Here is an 18,662-nt window from a genome sequence, read left to right as displayed (position 1 = left end):
TAAAATTTTAAAGATATTAGGCCAAAATTGGCAAAGCCTTCCAGTAAGAACAAGGATGTTTGGTAGTGCTTGGCCTTTGAGAGAACCAGTGAGAGATCACAAGTTTTCGACATGTCTGAATCTTTTTGGGGGAATCCCTTGTTTACTGAGGATTTTTTAGGTTTTGGGCATCTTTATATTAATTGCATTTTAGTAGAATATTTTAGGATGTTAAGGTCAAGAGATTGTTCAAACAATTGGCCAATTAACATCACATCTCATTGAAAGTTAGACTCCCTCATATTCACCCAAGAACATTAAATATTATCCTTCCAAAAAAAACCATTAAACATAAGTAAATTTCAGATTCCAAGAATAACCATAAAGACTAAATGAAGCAATAATAAGTTTATCAAATTAAATGATAAAAACCAAAACAATTGATTACTAGTGGGGTGACTCCATGAAATGACATAGATCATTTCTAGTTAACAATATTAAATAGTACCCATTAAAGTGCATTACAATTCAATTTTTCATCAAATTTTATATCTTGATTTTGTGAATTTATTAGTCGGTTTTATTGCATATACATTTCCTACATTGAATTGATGAAATTCAATCTATGTCCCAAGTTCCTTAGGGCCCAAACTTTGTATTGTCTCAATATTAAACACATCAATTTTGCTATATTGTATTGGTTTTAGATGGTATTGCTTGATTGGTATTTTCTGAATTCCAAGATGGTAGAACATGATGATTATTGGTAGTCTTAATGAGGTAGAATCTTTTAAATTTTACATTTCTAGAACATACACTCTAGTTGCAAAAGTGATGTTATAAATCCTCTATTAGGTATCAAATTGTATATTTTTCAACATACTTATATTTGGTGTATTATTTCTAACATTTTATTTTAGTTCGTATTTATAAATTGCAGCAACTTAATAATTTGGGTTTTTGTTTGCTAAATTTGCGTTGTTTATTTTGTCAACTTAGGATGAGAGTGTTGCACAAATAATATGCTTCTTTAACTAAAAATGGCTCTTTTCACATTCCCTCCCCTCCCCGTTCTGTTCTTGTATGTATACCTTGATCTGGAAAGTACATGGACAATATATTTCAAGTTAACTTTTGTATTATATGTGTCACAATTGGCCTTTAGTGTTTAATTAATGCATTTTTGCAACAAAGATTTCCGTTAAGGTGTTGAGTTACCCATAAATTTTCTATTCCTACTGATTCTTGTTTCACATAATTGCATCTTTTCCTTTGAGAAACCAAGGAAACATTGTTCACAAATATATTTAGACTAAAGAACATGCCAAGATTTGATTCCATTTATGGTCTCTCACAACTCCACCTGCACAATTAGGGATGTTAAAGCAAAGGAGCAAGTACACATATTGTTTCTATAACAAATTTATACGGGGAACACCACCAACCCAAAGAGTATCAGATAGGTATGGAACTTTGGATTGGGAAAAATAAGTTAAAAGAAGCCAATGGTAATCATCCTTACTTGACAATGACTATATGGTAAGAAAATCTTATACATAAAACTTTGCATAAGACCTGAACCTCACACAAAGGACCAAAATTTCCCCAAACATTAAAAGTTTTCCCAAAACATTGAAAGTGAAACCTTGGATGAAGGACCAAAGTCACCCTAAACAATAATGAACTATGACATGAAATCTTACAAAATTCTCTAATTGATATGACAATACAACTTAAGTCAAGTCATGCTTCAAGTTGTAATGACAAGTCTCATCTTCTAAAACCCATTAATGATATTTGTTGCTCTCATAAATTTCCTTACCATAGTGTTACTTTTGATTCTTCTCTTCACCTTTTTAACTGGGGCGGTTTAATACAAGCTTAGCATTTGATATATATATATATAGTTAATAATGTAGCTAAGAAATGGATAATATTTTGGGTTGTTATGCACCTATAATGTTATTTTGTATATTTCTGAGATTAGTTTACTCTTGGCTCTAACAATTTCATTTAGGTTGCTCAAATATATTTTCGGACGGCCATTACATTTCAATGGAGTAATGATGGCTTTTACACTTATGAAATTTATCTTGTAGGAATAAATTGCTAGAAAATGGAAGTTGTGTACATGTATTAATTTTGACCATGATGTTGGAAGCATGATTAACTACCATAAAAATTTGACGAGTAAAGGCTACCATGATTTATAGGTCAATTTCTATTCGTTCCCACTTTGTTCATAGATGTATCTAAATTTTGCAATCATAAATTTTAAAACCTCAAAAATTCTTTATTAGGAAAAGGACTTTAGGATTATTTATTAAAATCCTTTATTAGATTATGTTCATCCGTGATACCTATAAGAGTAACAAAGTCTAGGTAATAAATTGGTTACTTTTATAATTATCATAAATCTTTTTAAACTTTGAATTTATTAAATGCTTAGGATGTTGGAAACCTTTGAGCACTACTGGGGGGGGCGAACCAATAGTGTGACTTATTACCAATTTTTTCCTTTTGTTTACATATGTATTGAATCACATATATTAACCAACAACATGTTAGATAATTTCATGCATATAAATCATATAAGCAACTAAAACAAGGTAACCATGAGAGAAACAATAATAGACACATCCACACAAGAGACACAATATATTTGCTGGAAAACCCTTCACCAGGAAAAAAACCACCCCTGTTGTTGTTGTGCCATTGTGAATATTCTATTAAGAAAATATAGTCTTTTTACATAGATTGTTGACTCTGATCAACTAGGAGACTCAACCTCATATACAATTAGATTACTTTGATCATCCTTGAGACTTGATTCTGTTGATCAGCTCAGAAGACTATGTTTTCCATGGATCTACGGACTGCCATCTCCTGAAAGCCACCATGATCTATCAATCCTCGCCCAACTCTGATTGGACTATCCAACTACCATTGGATTGAGAAGCTTTTCCTTTTATTGAAACTTTGCAATCACTGCTCCACATCCATGAAGTCACTGCTCGTCTACTCTACGCATACCCCCTTTCATATATTTTCACACTGGACCTGTTGTGGGTGGAAACACCCTAGGGTATTGGGTTGAAAACTCCAACAGAGCGGAGGACATACATCATAAAGAAACACATAGAGAAACAATATAAATGCTTAAACTACTGAAGTAGGAAGAAGTGGTATTACTCGGAGGTCCTACATTCGAGGTTGATCCGCAGGATCCAAACCCTATGCTCCTTCCAATGCCTTTATAACCTGTAACTTATCCAAGAAAAGCATATACAACAACAATAATAGAAAGCATGTTCATGATATATGTGTTAAATCATATGAGTAGGTGAGCAAGTGAGCATTAACATAAGATTCATAAGAAAATCATAAGATATATTAATGCATAAACACAATAATATCATGAATATAACAACATTTCTTTATTGATGTAAGCTAAATGAAATGTGGAAAACTACAACCTGAGTCTTCGTCCAGATCCAAGCAGAACCGTCCTCCGGATCCATCCTGCCCAGGCCTCAGCAATCTTCTTCCATCGATATACACAAGGATGTCATAAAAGGGATGAGGGACATCTCAAAGTAGGAAATAAAAGTTTCCTATAACTTGGGAGTGCTGGAGGCACAGGGATTTCTTCAGACTTGATCAGGGATGTAATCAACTATAATATCAATATATCATCTCTTCCCTCCTTAGGCCTTCCCATGAAGGTTTATTTATACTTCTCCAAATTAGCTTTTTCAGTTGGGAAACAATTGGGTCACATGCTACAATAGGTGAGTAATACGTAAAACCCATAAAATCTGCCCAAATTTAATGAGGTTATTTATTTTTTAGTGTTTTAACACATATACGCGGGTTGGGTATAGATTGACTCGCATGTACATGTTTTTTATATAGGGAAAAATAGCGTATGGGAAATAAAACACTGTTTTTTAGAATTCTGACCAAGTCTGGAAAGGAAGGGTTGCCCTAGGCCATAACTAGAGCATCAAATCTACCAAGAGTGGTAAATGGTGCTATAACAGGATCTCAAGACTTTTTTCTCAACTTGATTCAACTCTGCAACACTCCCTCTAGCAACAAGACAATCTCATCAATCAAAAGTCTCCATAATCATATGCTCTCACACAAGAAAAATAGTGGCCATAATCCATCCAATAGAACAATTGAATAATATCACCAACAGTTGAAATAAAACTCATAACAAACCCTCACACCAAAATAAAAATGCTACATAATATAATCAACAACATAAGACACTATGGATATGTGCCAAACACATCAGTAGATCCTACAAGAAAAAATGTGAGAGTCACTAATATGGAGCTCCATCTAAACCAAACTCTACTACAACCCTTTGCATTACTGATCTCAAGTCTGGAGATATGAATCAATATTGCTCTTCAAGAAATAGATCTTCTCATACTGTTGCCATTAGAGCTCATACACTGAAGAAATCAAGCTCACTAATGGCTCTAAAGCATACTCACACAATGAAGCCTTCTCTAACTCACTATCACACACCATCTCACCTCACACAACTCCCAAGTGATGAATATATAACATGTAGGGCGAAATTGAGCTTGGGGCTAAGATCAAGGGTGCACAAATTGGACCAAATCATTCCACTAAGGCCACTACTTGTGCACTAAATGAGTTCACATCATTGGAGGACCTTTTCAAACCATTCCCAACCTTTACAACTACTTCTATAAGCCTATGAGAATTTACTTGCCAATTTTCTTTTGATTTGTGTGAGGAATGTAGATAAAATTTCGTGAAAATAATCAGTCACAAACATAATAGTAGATGAACTAGATTGAAACCTTCAATCACTCCCATAGTCCTATCTTCTAACGACGGAAGCCTTTTAGTCACTCCAATAGGCTTGGATCATGCAATTGGGGCTAAGGATGAAGAAAACATCAAGCCTTCAGCTTAGAACCTCTGCCACCTATTGGATCACCTTCTCCAACATCTGTACATGCCTATAAAATTCTAACATAACCTTTGATACATTTGCAAGTGGATCAAACATGTCTCCCAAGTGTCATTTACAAGTTGACTTAAAAGGCCAATAAACAAGGTTGGGAAGAGTGCTAACAAGTCCTCCACCCTTCAAAGAACATCTCCATAAGTTGCAACACCTTTGACAAACCTGCAATACTTTACAGTAGCACATCTCCATCATCAAACATAAGGCCATCACACTGCAACAAGTCATCTCCATGAGCATAAGCATGAAGATTTAGATGGAAACCTAGTTTCAAACTCAACTAGTGTGCCAACTCATCATCAACCATACCAATTCCAACATCTGACCAACATGAGTGACATCATACTGTTGACATCAATGCCTACACAACATCTAAATTCCAACTCAACTATTTGCAACCATACTACAATGAATGACATCCATACACCAACTATGCTACAATGGTTGACATTAATGCCAACATAAGCTAGCTGGAACCATGTACACCATAATTCCAACAATCTCCCCCTTTGGCATTAATGGAAACCACACAAACTCTCCAAACCATCATCCTCTATCAGCCTCCCTTTTACATCAATGGAAAAGGGTCAACTCCATATGATAAGGCAACAAGAATTGAAGCAAAAACATTGGATAATTACATATCTACATGGTTGAAAAATTATGTACATCAATAAGCATCCATGCCTCTCACATCAATAAAAACAAGTAGCAAATAGACCAATCATCATCCAGAGAAGAACACCAACCAACAACATCTAGCAGCATGCAACAATATGCCAACATAAGGAAACCATACAATCACCAATGAACATCGTCATATAATATGAAACCATGAGTAGCATTACGTGTATGCAACAATATGTGCATGAGAATCAATCCATCACTCTTCATAGCAACCACATAACTACAACCACCAAACATCTCTTAACATAATATGAGGCCAAGAACCCAAATTGTCATAGCATAGCATGAAGAAAACCATGAACACCTCCAAGCATATCATAATGCCAACAATGTATGGCTGAAGTAAACAAGAGAAAATGATGATCCCCTTGAACACGTGTCATCTCCAATATCAATCCATCCTGAAGTGAACTTCTTCCACTACAAATAATGATTCCTTTTGACAAATAGAAGCACCATATGGACCGAGACTCCACATGACCATGACTCGAGTGAAATATACATTAATAAATACATGGTTGTAGCAGTAACATAAAAACCTCATACATGACCTATTATGACCATAACATGACCTCATGACTCATTAATATAAGACCCAAAATATAGTACACTACAAGTACATGGCTTCATGAACATTTTACATGAATATGTCAATAAATACATATATGATGTAATCATCCTCTATGGACCAATGACTCAAATACATGATACATCATGACTATTACATCATCATTAGCCCATATATATGGATGCAAAATAGACTCATGATACCACTTCATAACAAGCCTATCACCAGGATGACTCATCATACTAAAGAATGGACTCTCAACCAATACATAATGATGATACAATAACAAATACACAACTGTAGTAATCATCATATGACAACTCATACATGCCTGGTCCATGTCACATTTCATATTTATACATGGCTGGAGGAATGAGTACATCCTATGCATGGATGCACATATTTTCAACCAACTTTTAATGGAAACCAAAAACATATATGTTGTTGAAAAATGTACTCCTTTTCACTAATGAAAAAAAACATAAATATGTTGCAAATAATTGAGTGAAAACAATGAATAATATGCCAAATAATCTAGGCAAACATCATACAATGCATAGCTTCCCCCTGTGCTCAATATACCTCCAAGAGATAGGTTGATCATGTGGACCTGAATGTGCATGAGGCAAGAACTCATCAAATGTTGCTACAATAATATTGTACTCATCAAGCGACCAAATGCTCCCCTGAGGTTATGGACCTCTCATGAATTATGTAGTTCTCTATAAATATGCATGAAATAATCATGGACTACAAAAGGGAATGTTCTTCATTGCTTGAAGAGTTACTTCTCCTTCTTTCTCCAAACAGTCTTTGGCTACTTACTTTCTTCCTTCACTTGCTTTTTTTCTTCCTTCACTGGTTTTGTGCTAGATCCTCTTTGCTTTTGCTGCTCTTGTCAATTTTGACTTGAGTAATGGGGTAACAAAAAATATCTTTCCACCTGGCCAAAGTTATGATCTACGTAGCACTCCACATGGCCAAGATGTGTAACAAGATGATTAGATCTCTTGATTCTCATGCTAGATCTAAACCTTGCATGAAATGTGCTTCTCCTCCATTGGTTAGATCTGCAATTAGATGACTTATGGCCAAATGGGTGACATGAGTAACAATAACTATAAAAACCACGTTTATACCTGTTGACCAATTTCCTTGTCTGTTGAAATTGCTGCAATCTCCACTGATTTGATCTATAAGTTATGCTCCAACAATTTTCTGCAACATGTTCATACATGTGACAACTATAACATTGTATCTCATGCATCAAAGGAATAAATAGACTTTTATTCCTTTGAAATCTAATGGAGTTGCCATGATCATCACTATAACAAAAAGGTATTTTGAATGTAGATGCTCCTTGAGATTTTCTTCTCTGCTGATGGTTCTGCTTGTTTTTCTACTATTGGGGCTCTTGTTGTTTAATTGATAGATGGATCTTCTTCTTGTTACCTTGGTTTTCACTTTTAATGTTGGTATTGTTTGCTACAGGTTCTTTTGGTTCAAATTTAGTGTTCTTTCCTGCATGCAAACTAGATTCACCCTTTTGAAATCCAAGACCGTATTTATCCAATGGTGATCTTTGGATCTCAAGAAAATTATCCAAGGCTATGGTACTCTTCTCCATCTTTCACTTCTTTCTCAAGGAAGTCACTTCAGCTTCTAAATTCTCAACCTATTCTACCTTCACTTGGTATTTATTCCTCATACCTTCCTCAACCTTTTCTAATTCTTCCAACTTAATCTTTAAGATGACAATCTCTTCCTTGAGCTTGGCCTCCTTATCATCACAAATCTGCAACAATTTTTCTTGATCCTTGCATGAAACTGTTAGTATAGAAATCTCAGATCTAATACCCTTAATAACATTCTCATCTTCATTATGTTCTTTAACATTATCTAAATCTAAATCATTAAAATTATAACTCAAAAGAAAATCATTATTGTTTATACCTTTGGATTCATGATTTTTTGATCTCTTCTCATCATCTACTGAATCAAGGGGACTAGAAGAATGAGACTCTTGTGGATGAGCTTCTTGTTTTTTAAGGCCCTTCTTCTTGTTTTTATTATTCTCATTTTTTAAAAATGCTGCTAGTACCATATCCAAATATGGATTCTATCTTGTCCCACATTTCTCTGCACGTTTCAAACCCACTAGTCCCTTCATATGATCATCATGAATATTCTTATAGATTATGCATCTAGATTATGCATCTAGCTTATGCATCTTGCTGCAAAACTTCATCTTCAAATGGATCATTTCCATAACCTTCACACATTGCTCTCCAAATGTTAGATCCACAAGATAATAATTTATATTTTATATTTTTGTGCCATACCTTGTAATTTACAGCAGTGAGGACAACCACTATGAAGAAAAAAAAAATTAATTTTCTACTAACTAACCCAAGATCTACTCTCCAATGATCAAGCTGCAACCAAAAGCCTTGCTCTGATACCAATGTTTGGAAACCTTTGAGCACTAATGAGAGGGGGGGTGAATCAGTAGTGTGACTTATTAACAAAAATTTCATTTTATTTACTTCTGTACTGAATCACATATATTAGCCAACAACACATTAGATTATCTCGTGCATAAGCCATATAAGCAACTTAAACAAGATAACCATGAGAATAACAATAATCAACACATAAAAAACACATCCACACAAGAGACACAATATATCTGGCGGAAAACCCTTCACCAGGCAAAAATCCATGCTTGCTGCTGTTACGCTACTCTGAATTTTTATTAAGAAAATATAGTCTTTTTACATAGATTGTTGACTTCGATTAGCTACGAGACTCGACCTCATATACAATTAGATGAATTTGATGAGCTCGAAGACTCGATTATACTGATCAACTCGAAAGAATATGTTCTCCATGGATCTACAGACTACCATTCGCTGAAAGCCACCACGATCAATCGATCCTCTCCCAACTCCGATTGGACTATCCAACTACCATTGGATTGAGAAATTGTTCCTTTCACTGAAACTTCGCAATCACTACTCCACATTCATGAAGTCACTGATCCTCTACTCTATGCAAACTTCCTTTCATATATTTTCACACTGGATCCTAAGACTTTCTGCTCAAAGTGATTAAGCTCTATAATACGACCTCTAGCAGCAAGACAATCTCATCAATAAAAAATCACCACAATGATATGCTCTCACATAAAAATAGTGGCCATAATCCATCCAATAAAAAAACTGAATAATAGCACCAACACCTAAAATAAAACTCATAAAAAATCCTCACACCAAAATATGAATGCTGCATAATATACTCAACAACATAAGACACTATGGCTATGTGGCAAATGCATCAGAAAATCCTACAAGAAACAATATGAGAGTCACTAATATGGAGCTCCATCAAAACCAAACTCTACTACAACACTCTACATCACTGATATGAAATATGGAGATTTGAATCAATACTATGCTTTAGGAAATAGATATGCTCAGACTGCTTCCATTAGAGCTCATACACTGAAGAAATCAAGCTCACTAATGGATCTAAAGCATACTCACATAATGCAACTTTCTCTAACTCGCTATCACACACCATCTCACCTCATACAACTCCCAAGTGATGAATATATAACATGTAGGGATAAATTGAGCTTGGGGCTAGGATCAAGGGTGCACAAATTATACCAAATCATTCCACTAAGACCAGTACTTGTGCACTAAATGAAGTCACATCATTGGAGGACCTTTTCAAACCATTCCCGACCTTTACAACTATTTCTAGAAGCCTATCGTAATTTAATTTCCAATTTTCTTTTGATTTGCGCGAGGAATGCGGAGAAAATCTCTTGAAAATTCTCAGTTGCACACATAACACTTCCTGAACTTGACTAGAACCTTCATTCACTCCTATACGTCAATATTCCAGTGAATGGAAACTTTCAGTCACTCCCATAGGCTTGGCTCCATGCAACTAGGGATAAGGATGAAGAAAAACATCAAGCCTTCAGCTCAAAACCTCTGCCACTTGTCAGATCACCTTCTCTAGCATATGTACAAGCCTCCAAATCTCTAAAATAACCTCTAACACATCTAAAAGTATCAAACATGTCTCCCCATTGTCACTTCCAAGTTGACCTAAAACGCCAATAAACAAAGTTGGAAAAAGTGCCAACAAGTCGTCCACTCTCCAACAAACATCTCCATAAGATGCAACACCTTTGATAGACCTGTAATACTCTGTAGCACATCTCCGTCATCAAACATAAGGCAATCACACTGCAAAAATTCATCTCCAAGAGCATAATCATGAAGACCTAGATGAAGACCTAATTTTGAACTCAACTAGTGTGCCAACTCATCATCAACCATACCAATGCCAACATCTGACCAACATGAGTGACATCATATTGTTGACATCAATGCCAAAACAACATCCAAATGCCAACTCCACTAGTTGCAACCATGCTACAATGGATGGCATCCATACATTAGCTAGGCTACAAGGGTTGACATCAATGCCAACATAAGTTAGGTGAAACCATGCACACCATAATGCCAACATAGGATTATAAATATCCATATTTATTTCATATATACAAATTTGAAATATATTGGTGTTATTTTATTTTTATTCTATGAAGTCAAATATTCACATAATTAAATGATGAGTAATAAAAAATAAAACAATAAAAAAGGACTAATATTGGCATTTCATTTATAGCTTAAGTACCAATAGATTCTATGTAGATAGAACTCAATAGAAGTTTTACTTCTAAATATTTTGTACTTATGTAGACTACAACAAATACACCTTCATATCTTCAATTCAATGTGATACACAAAATTGGTTAAATTGGAGTAGAAATTTTACACCCTTCTTCTAGAACAAGTCAACCTGAATAATAAATTCTAATAAATAACTTAACTATTGATGTAACTGTAATACTAGTTGTAAAATGGAAACAATTTTTTTTCATTTGTATCAATAATCCCTTATTATGACTTAACCATAAATATCTGAGAGAACAATCAATTCAATTGATGAATTTATAGTACAACCAAGGGAAGCAAAGCTTAGTAAGGGTTGCAGTTGAATCGTTGCGATTCAAGTTTTCTTAAAACCTCCTTGTCGATCTCTTTCACATGGATTTGTTTCCATCAAATTTGGGGACTTTGAATTTTAGGTCTTTTGGATCCTCTTAGATCATTATTAGAAATTGAATGGATGAATTGTCAACTCCTAGGTATGCAAATTGTTAGAGGCATCACAAATATTAACCATCCTTTGTTTGTATATGGCACTGCTTCTAGGTGAAGCTTTATTGATTATTTCCAGAAGGTTCAAGAATCCTTTAGATTTTTTTACTCAAACATTTGGACGGTTAATTAGTCACAATAAAATTGAATATATGTGTGGAATCTTAATCATTTTCTTCTTGTTCTTTCTAGCTTTTTGCAATTTCATTTTAAGGACTTATAGTCTTCATTCAAGCACCTATGTATGCTCCTCTATATTTTTTTTTCTTCCTCTGACATGTGGTAGTAGGTCATAGTTAAAACCAAAGATAAATTTGTTTAACAAGGCATACATTAGTTGAATCCCACATGATGTTTAGTTCTAATTAAATATGTGCTCTTAGCCCTACTCATCTTTAAATATGTTGACACCTAATCTTCATGATTGGGGAATTTGTAAAATAAATAAATCAGGAATGTGAACAGTCATCGGAAGATGAACTGAACAATCACTCCTAATGTATAAAACAATAACATACCTATGGAATAATCAGACGAATCAGTTTTTTCTGCCTTTGGAGAGTTACTACCTGGCCTGACATGGTATCAGAGCTAGTCCTAAGAATAGTCGTAACTCCCTTCATCTCTGCCACTGCCTCTGTCCTGAAATAGTCTGCCACTGCCTCAGTGCTGAGCACTGCTCTGCCTCTGTCGCTGGCCTGACATGCCCAGAGATGCGTTGGACCCAACGCTCATGGTTGTTAACGTTCTCTCACCTAACGCTCTCACCGTTCTGAGAGATTCCATGCGCAGCTGGACTGTTGAACACTGCCTGATCCAGGGTTTTCATCCATCATTGAACGTTGCCTGATCCAGGATTTTCATCCTCTTACCAGTTGGAAAGTTTTTTTAGACGTGGAATCCAGATTTTGGTGCCATTCCGGTGATGCAAATCTCCATCGTGGAGGGCGCAGCTGGACTGTTGAATGCTGCCTGGTAAGATTTTGGTATCATTGTTTTGAATGCGCAGTGCATTAAAGCTGGTAATGGTGTTTTGTTTATGTTTTGAACGCACTGTTTGTGTTTTCCTTGAACGCTGTTTACCTTGGACGGTGTTTGTATAAGCTCCTATGTGTCTGCCACCCATCGCCATGGAAAAAATTTGAAGAATATGTAAATAGCAAGATAGTTGCGGTTTATAGTTTCAATAGCAATATGTCCAATGAATGTTACGAAACATAAAATCATTCCCATTGACAAAAATGTGTAAATAAAGCTGGGACGAGCTGGAGCTCCGTGCAGCACCATTTGAATTTGTTCGGTAACATACCACTACTTAAGCATCCACAACGAATACTAGATCATTGCGATCCCAACGAGGATAAATATGGAGTTTATGATCTTCAGAACCCATATTATGCAAGTCCTGTACTGATTGCTCCTCATTTCTCCAATATACCGATGGCCTGAGATGCCCGACATTGCATCCGCTCAACACTGGATTTGTTACTCACTGGCCTCTGGGCTCTTAACCCAGAGAGTGAACGTGGCCACCTACTTAATGGAGCTGAATATCATTTACATTGAAGTTTGAGCAGGGACAGAACTAATCCTAATCACCGTCTTGGTAGTCCACAATACGTGTTGAGTTCATAGTATTGCGCAGTTTATATACGCAGTTTTCAAAGCATTCATAGTATTGCGCAGTTTATATAAGCAGTTTTCAAAGCATTCATAGTATTGTGCAGTTTATATAAGCAGTTTTCAAAGCATTCAAAGTATTGCACAGTTTATATATATCAAAGCATTTGTGGTATTGCGCGTTTTATATATCATTCAAAACATAGTAGTATTGCACAATTTCTTTCATTTGAATGGTAATGTTGCGTTGAAAAGTTAAAGCATATTGAAGTGATATGTACATAATAGTTCAATGAAATGCTGATGCTTCTATCAAACATTAGAGGGATTTGAAGAAAATATAGTGCATAAGGCTGTAACGCAAGGAAATTTTTTTTTTTTTCAGCAGAAGTATTTTTTTTACAGAATGCATTCAATCATCTCTATGGTAGGAATAGTTCTCACTGGCAAGGAGAACTATCCTGAATGGTCCCGGATGATAAAACACACCCTCATATTCAATGAGTTGTGGAAGGGAGTGTGTGTCGGAGAAGGAGAAAATGACCCAGTACAACCTACATCAGACAAAGAGCTCGTCATTTGGGATAACAAGAACAACAAAGCATATGCATTAATCGCAGCATCTGTAAATGAAGAAGTAAGTCACCATATTTCATCGTATTCAACTACCTTTGAAGCTTTACAAAAGCTCAAAGAACTCTATGACTCACATTCTTCACTTGAAGTTGTTCAGCTCATGATTAAACTCTTCACTCTTGAACTGAAAAATAATGATCCTCTTGCTCTTGCATCTGAAGTAAAATCCATAATGCATGATATCAAATCCACTAAGGTTGAGCCGGATATCCCTCTTATTGCTTTTCTCAAGGCACTCTATCCTACTTACTCCAATTATCTTGAGTCTTTACAAGCAAATGGAAATCTTAAAGATATAACCTTTGACTCTCTTGTGAAAAAGTTTGTTGAAAGAGAGAAAGCCTTTGGAAAGAAGACAGTCCCTGAATCTTTTGAAGAGACTTTTTGCCTTGCTCATAAAGAAAAGCATCCTGTTCAAGATTCTACAAGAGGAAGAGGTGGACGAAGAGGAAGAGGAAGATACTTCAGAGGCAGGGGGGGCAAACATTCTCAAGGAGAAAAATCAGATCTGCATTGCATTCGCTGCAAACGAAATGGATCACATGATGCTTCTACATGCAAGCTACCATGGGACAAAATTGAGCAGAAAAGAAACCAGCAGAAAGGTAAAACTGATGATACAGACAAAGGTAAAGCACCTGAATCCGCTCACTATATTGAGGCACAATGTAACATTGGAGTAAATGAAGATTTGTTTAATGCTTCACTTACTTCTTTGAAAAATGATTGGTTGTTTGATTTAGGAGCAACCTGTCACATGACTCATAGAAAAGATTTTTTTGAAGATTTCACTGACAATGTTGATGGAGCAATATACTTTGCAGATCAGTCAAAAATCAAGCCATCAGGGCTTGGCACAATCAGGCTTAAACTGCCTGGTCTTCCAAACTTTCTTCTGGATCATGTTCTATATCTCCCACAACTCAAGAGAAACTTGCTGTTCTTGGTCCACATCCACCAGCAAGGTCACTCCATTCATATGTTTGATGGCAAGCTTGAGGTAAGAAAAGCATCTGACCACTCACTTGTCATGAGGGGAATAGAAGAAGAAAGGCTTCTCAAACTGCAAGGAACCTCTGCTCATGCACAACATTTCTCATATATTTCTCATCATGAAAAGGTACACTTCCATCAAGTTTATTATGGCATGCTAGATTTGGACATTTAAACTATGACAGTCTCTGCTTATTGAAGAAAAATGGTGTTGCTGGTTTGCCTACAATTCTTAGGAAACATAAGCAATGTGATGCTTGCATTCTAAGAAAGCATAGCAAACAGTCTTTTCATGATTCACATTCAAGAGCACATAGGAAGCTTGAACTCATTCATTTAGATTTATGTGGTCCAATGCCTGTTCCTTCTGCAAATGGAAATAAATATATCATGACATTTATTGATGATTACACCAGAATGTGTTGGGTTTATTTATTGAAGAACAAATCTGATGCTTTTCAAACATTCAAGAATTTTCATAAATGGATTGAAAATGATGCACAATTTCATATTGGGTCTATTCGCACTGATAACGGAAAAGAATATACATCAAATGAATTTGAAAACTATCTTCGCCAACATGGGATCAAACATCAAACAACTGTACCTTATAATCCCCAATAGAATGGTGTAGCAGAAAGAATGAATAGAACAATTTTGAACATGGTACGATCCATGCTTTTCTTCAAAAATGTAAAGATAATGTTTTGGGCTGATGCTGTTCTATGTGCTGCATATATAAAGAATATATGTCCATCTGATGCTATAAGAAACAAGACTCCTTATGAATTGTGGTATGGACATGTTCCTTCGGTAAAACATCTTAGGATCTTTGGTTCCACCTGTTATGCTTTGATACCAAAGGTACATAGAAACAAACTTGGTGCTAGAAGACGTAAGTGTATCTTCCTGGGGTATTCAAACACCTCTAAAGCATACCGACTCTATGATGAAGTAAATAAAAAGTTTGTTGTATCTAGAGATGTCATTTTTCTTGAATCATCCAAATCTGACAATGTTGTTGAGCGGAAACTTGATAGCTTGGATAGATTCGCAAAAACGAAATAATTTCAAGAATTTGATAATTAGATTCCACATCTTGAAGGGGGGATTCCTATACTAGATCAACATGTGGAATCTTCTTCTAAAGAACAATCTCCCCTGCATGAAACTACAACAACGGATGATGCTTTAAGTGATGTAATTGATAGAATTGGGAGACTCAATCTTGATTCAGTCCCAACTAAATCAACAGAGAAACCTGGACCATCTCATAAAGGTCCCCCAAAGTGGCTAACAAAGACACTTGAAAGTGTTCATCTTGATGAAATTGGAAAAACAGGAACCAGAAATTCAAACCAACAAAATGGAGGTGATGTAGATGACTCTAATTCACCTGTTGATATGGATGTTACTTATGATTGTGAATTGAACTTGTCTACAAATTTTGAACCAACTTCCTTCAAAGAAGCTGCTTCTCATGATGAATGGAAATAAGTGATGCAAAAGGAGTATGATGCTCTCATAAAAAATGGCACTTGGAAGTTGGTTGATCCTCCATTTGGAACCAAACCAATTGGCTGCAAGTGGGTCTACAAGAACAAGTACAAAGCTAATGGCTCACTTGACAAGCACAAAGCTAGGCTTGTGGAAAAAGGTTTTGCACAGAAGGAAGGGGTCGATTATGAGGAAACTTTTTCCCCCACAGCAAAATGGGCCACCATCCGGACACTCTTTGCACTAGCAGCTCAAACGGTTGAAAAGTCCATCAAATGGATGTAAAAACTGCATTCTTGAATGGAGATCTAAAAGAGAATGTTTTTATGTCCCAGCCTGAAGGATTTGCTATGAAAGGACATGAACATAAAGTATGCAAACTTGTGAAGTCCTTGTATGGCCTCAAACAAGCACCGCGAGCCTGGTATGAAAAACTAACTGAGCATCTTCTAAAACTCAACTTCAATCATTTTGATCTTAATGATGCAACTTTATTTGTCAAGAAAGTTGGAAAAACAATTGTGTATCTTGTGGTATATGTAGATGATCTTTTAATGACAGGGAACAATGAAAGCTACATTGCATCCATAAAGAAGGAATTAGGGAAAAGTTTTGAAATGATTGATTTGGGCTATGTTCATTACTATCTTGGCATTGAAGTAACCGAACATCCAAAATCCATATTTCTTTCTCAAAAGAAATACATTGGAGATTTGTTAAACAGATTTGGCATGACAGAGTGCAATCATCTTTCTACTCCAATGGAACAAAACTTAAAGCTCATATCTATTGAAGGAAAGGAATTTGAGGATGCAAAAAAGTATAGACAGCTTGTAGGAAGTCTCATCTACCTCACTACTACCAGACCAGGAATTTCATTTACTGTTGGAATCCTCTCCAGGTTCATGCAAAAGCCTTGTGAGGGACATTGGTCTGCTGCAAAAAGAGTTCTAAGGTACTTGAAGGGAACTCAAGACCTTGGAATCAAGTATACGCAGGTGGATGACTTCAGCTTGATTGGATACTCTGATTCAGACTTCGATGGAGACAAAGAAACTGGGGTATCTACTTTAGGATATGCTATGAGTCTTGGATCAGGAGCTGTCTCCTGGAGATCACGCAAACAATCAGTTCCAACAGATTCCACAACTGAAGCAGAATACGTGGCAGCAACTGAAGCAACGAAAGAAATTGTGTGGCTCAGGAAAATTCTTGAAGATTTGTAGGTAAAATAAGTACAATCAACTCCACTCATGATTGATAACACCTCTGCAATAAAGTTGGCCAAGAATCCAAAGTTCCATGATCGAACAAAGCATATCAATACAAAATATCATCTGATTCGACATCATGTTGAGGCCAAAACAATCCATCTACGTCATTGTTCCACAAATGAGCAAATTGCAGACATCTTCACCAAAGCACTTGGAAAGGAAAAGCTTGAACGATTCAGAATGATGCTTGGACTCACCAACATCCCTTCAGATTAAGGGGGGGAATGTTGACACCTAATCTTCATGATTGGGGAATTTGTAAAATAAATAAATCAGGAATGTGAACAGTCATCGGAAGATGAACTGAACAATCACACCTAATGTATAAAACAATAACATACCTATGGAATAATCAGACGAATCAGTTTTTTCTGCCTTTGGAGAGTTACTACCTAGCCTGACAAAATATCTAACTCTTTTAGCTCCTACATGAATACAACATCATATTGATTAAGAAATCCATAAGTTCCTATGGAAAGGTGGTAAAATTAAAAGAAAGGTATCATTTAGTCTACTAGTCTATAGTCAAAGCACCAAAGGCACATGATGTTTTGGTAATTGAGGATCTTGTTTTTATGAATCTAGCTATGAGAGATAAGCTATTATGGAATATGGTTACTAGGAAATAGGATTAATGGAATAATTTCAGTGTTAAAATAAATTTCACTGCTATGAGGAAATGTGTTTAGTATCACCACACCCATCTAGAGAAGTCTCTTTTAATTGGAAATTGATTGAAGATGTAATTTCTTCACACCTTCTCTATTTTGCGTTCAAAGGAATGGGACACAGATATTGCTATGAACTAATAACCAATAAGTCAAATTCAATATCTCCATCCTTTAAAAGGTTGGTTGGACTTTGAAGGGAAAAAATATCTCTATTGATTTAGATTGGATCATTATATTGTTTTTAATCCATATTAATGCTTCTAGAGTGGAAAAAGTGGAGGAATAAAGTCACAAAACCATTTTTACTTGTGGGTCCTAGTTTGGCGAATTAGTGTTTGAAACCTTATGGAAGTAGTGTGAGGAATAAAATGGTGTTTTTTATGGGTAACATTTTGTTTCTTAAGAATGATAATACCTATCCCTATTCTACACATAAGTACATTTCCAATGGTGCAAGAATCACCTCAATCAAAGTTTATG

The sequence above is a fragment of the Pinus tabuliformis genome, chromosome 2_1, assembly GCF_031772625.1.
Source record: "Pinus tabuliformis cultivar Carrire ecotype Pingquan chromosome 2_1, CPIR1, whole genome shotgun sequence".
Classification (NCBI taxonomy): Eukaryota; Viridiplantae; Streptophyta; class Pinopsida; order Pinales; family Pinaceae; genus Pinus; species Pinus tabuliformis.
Note: the sequence above shows the minus strand (reverse complement) of the source record.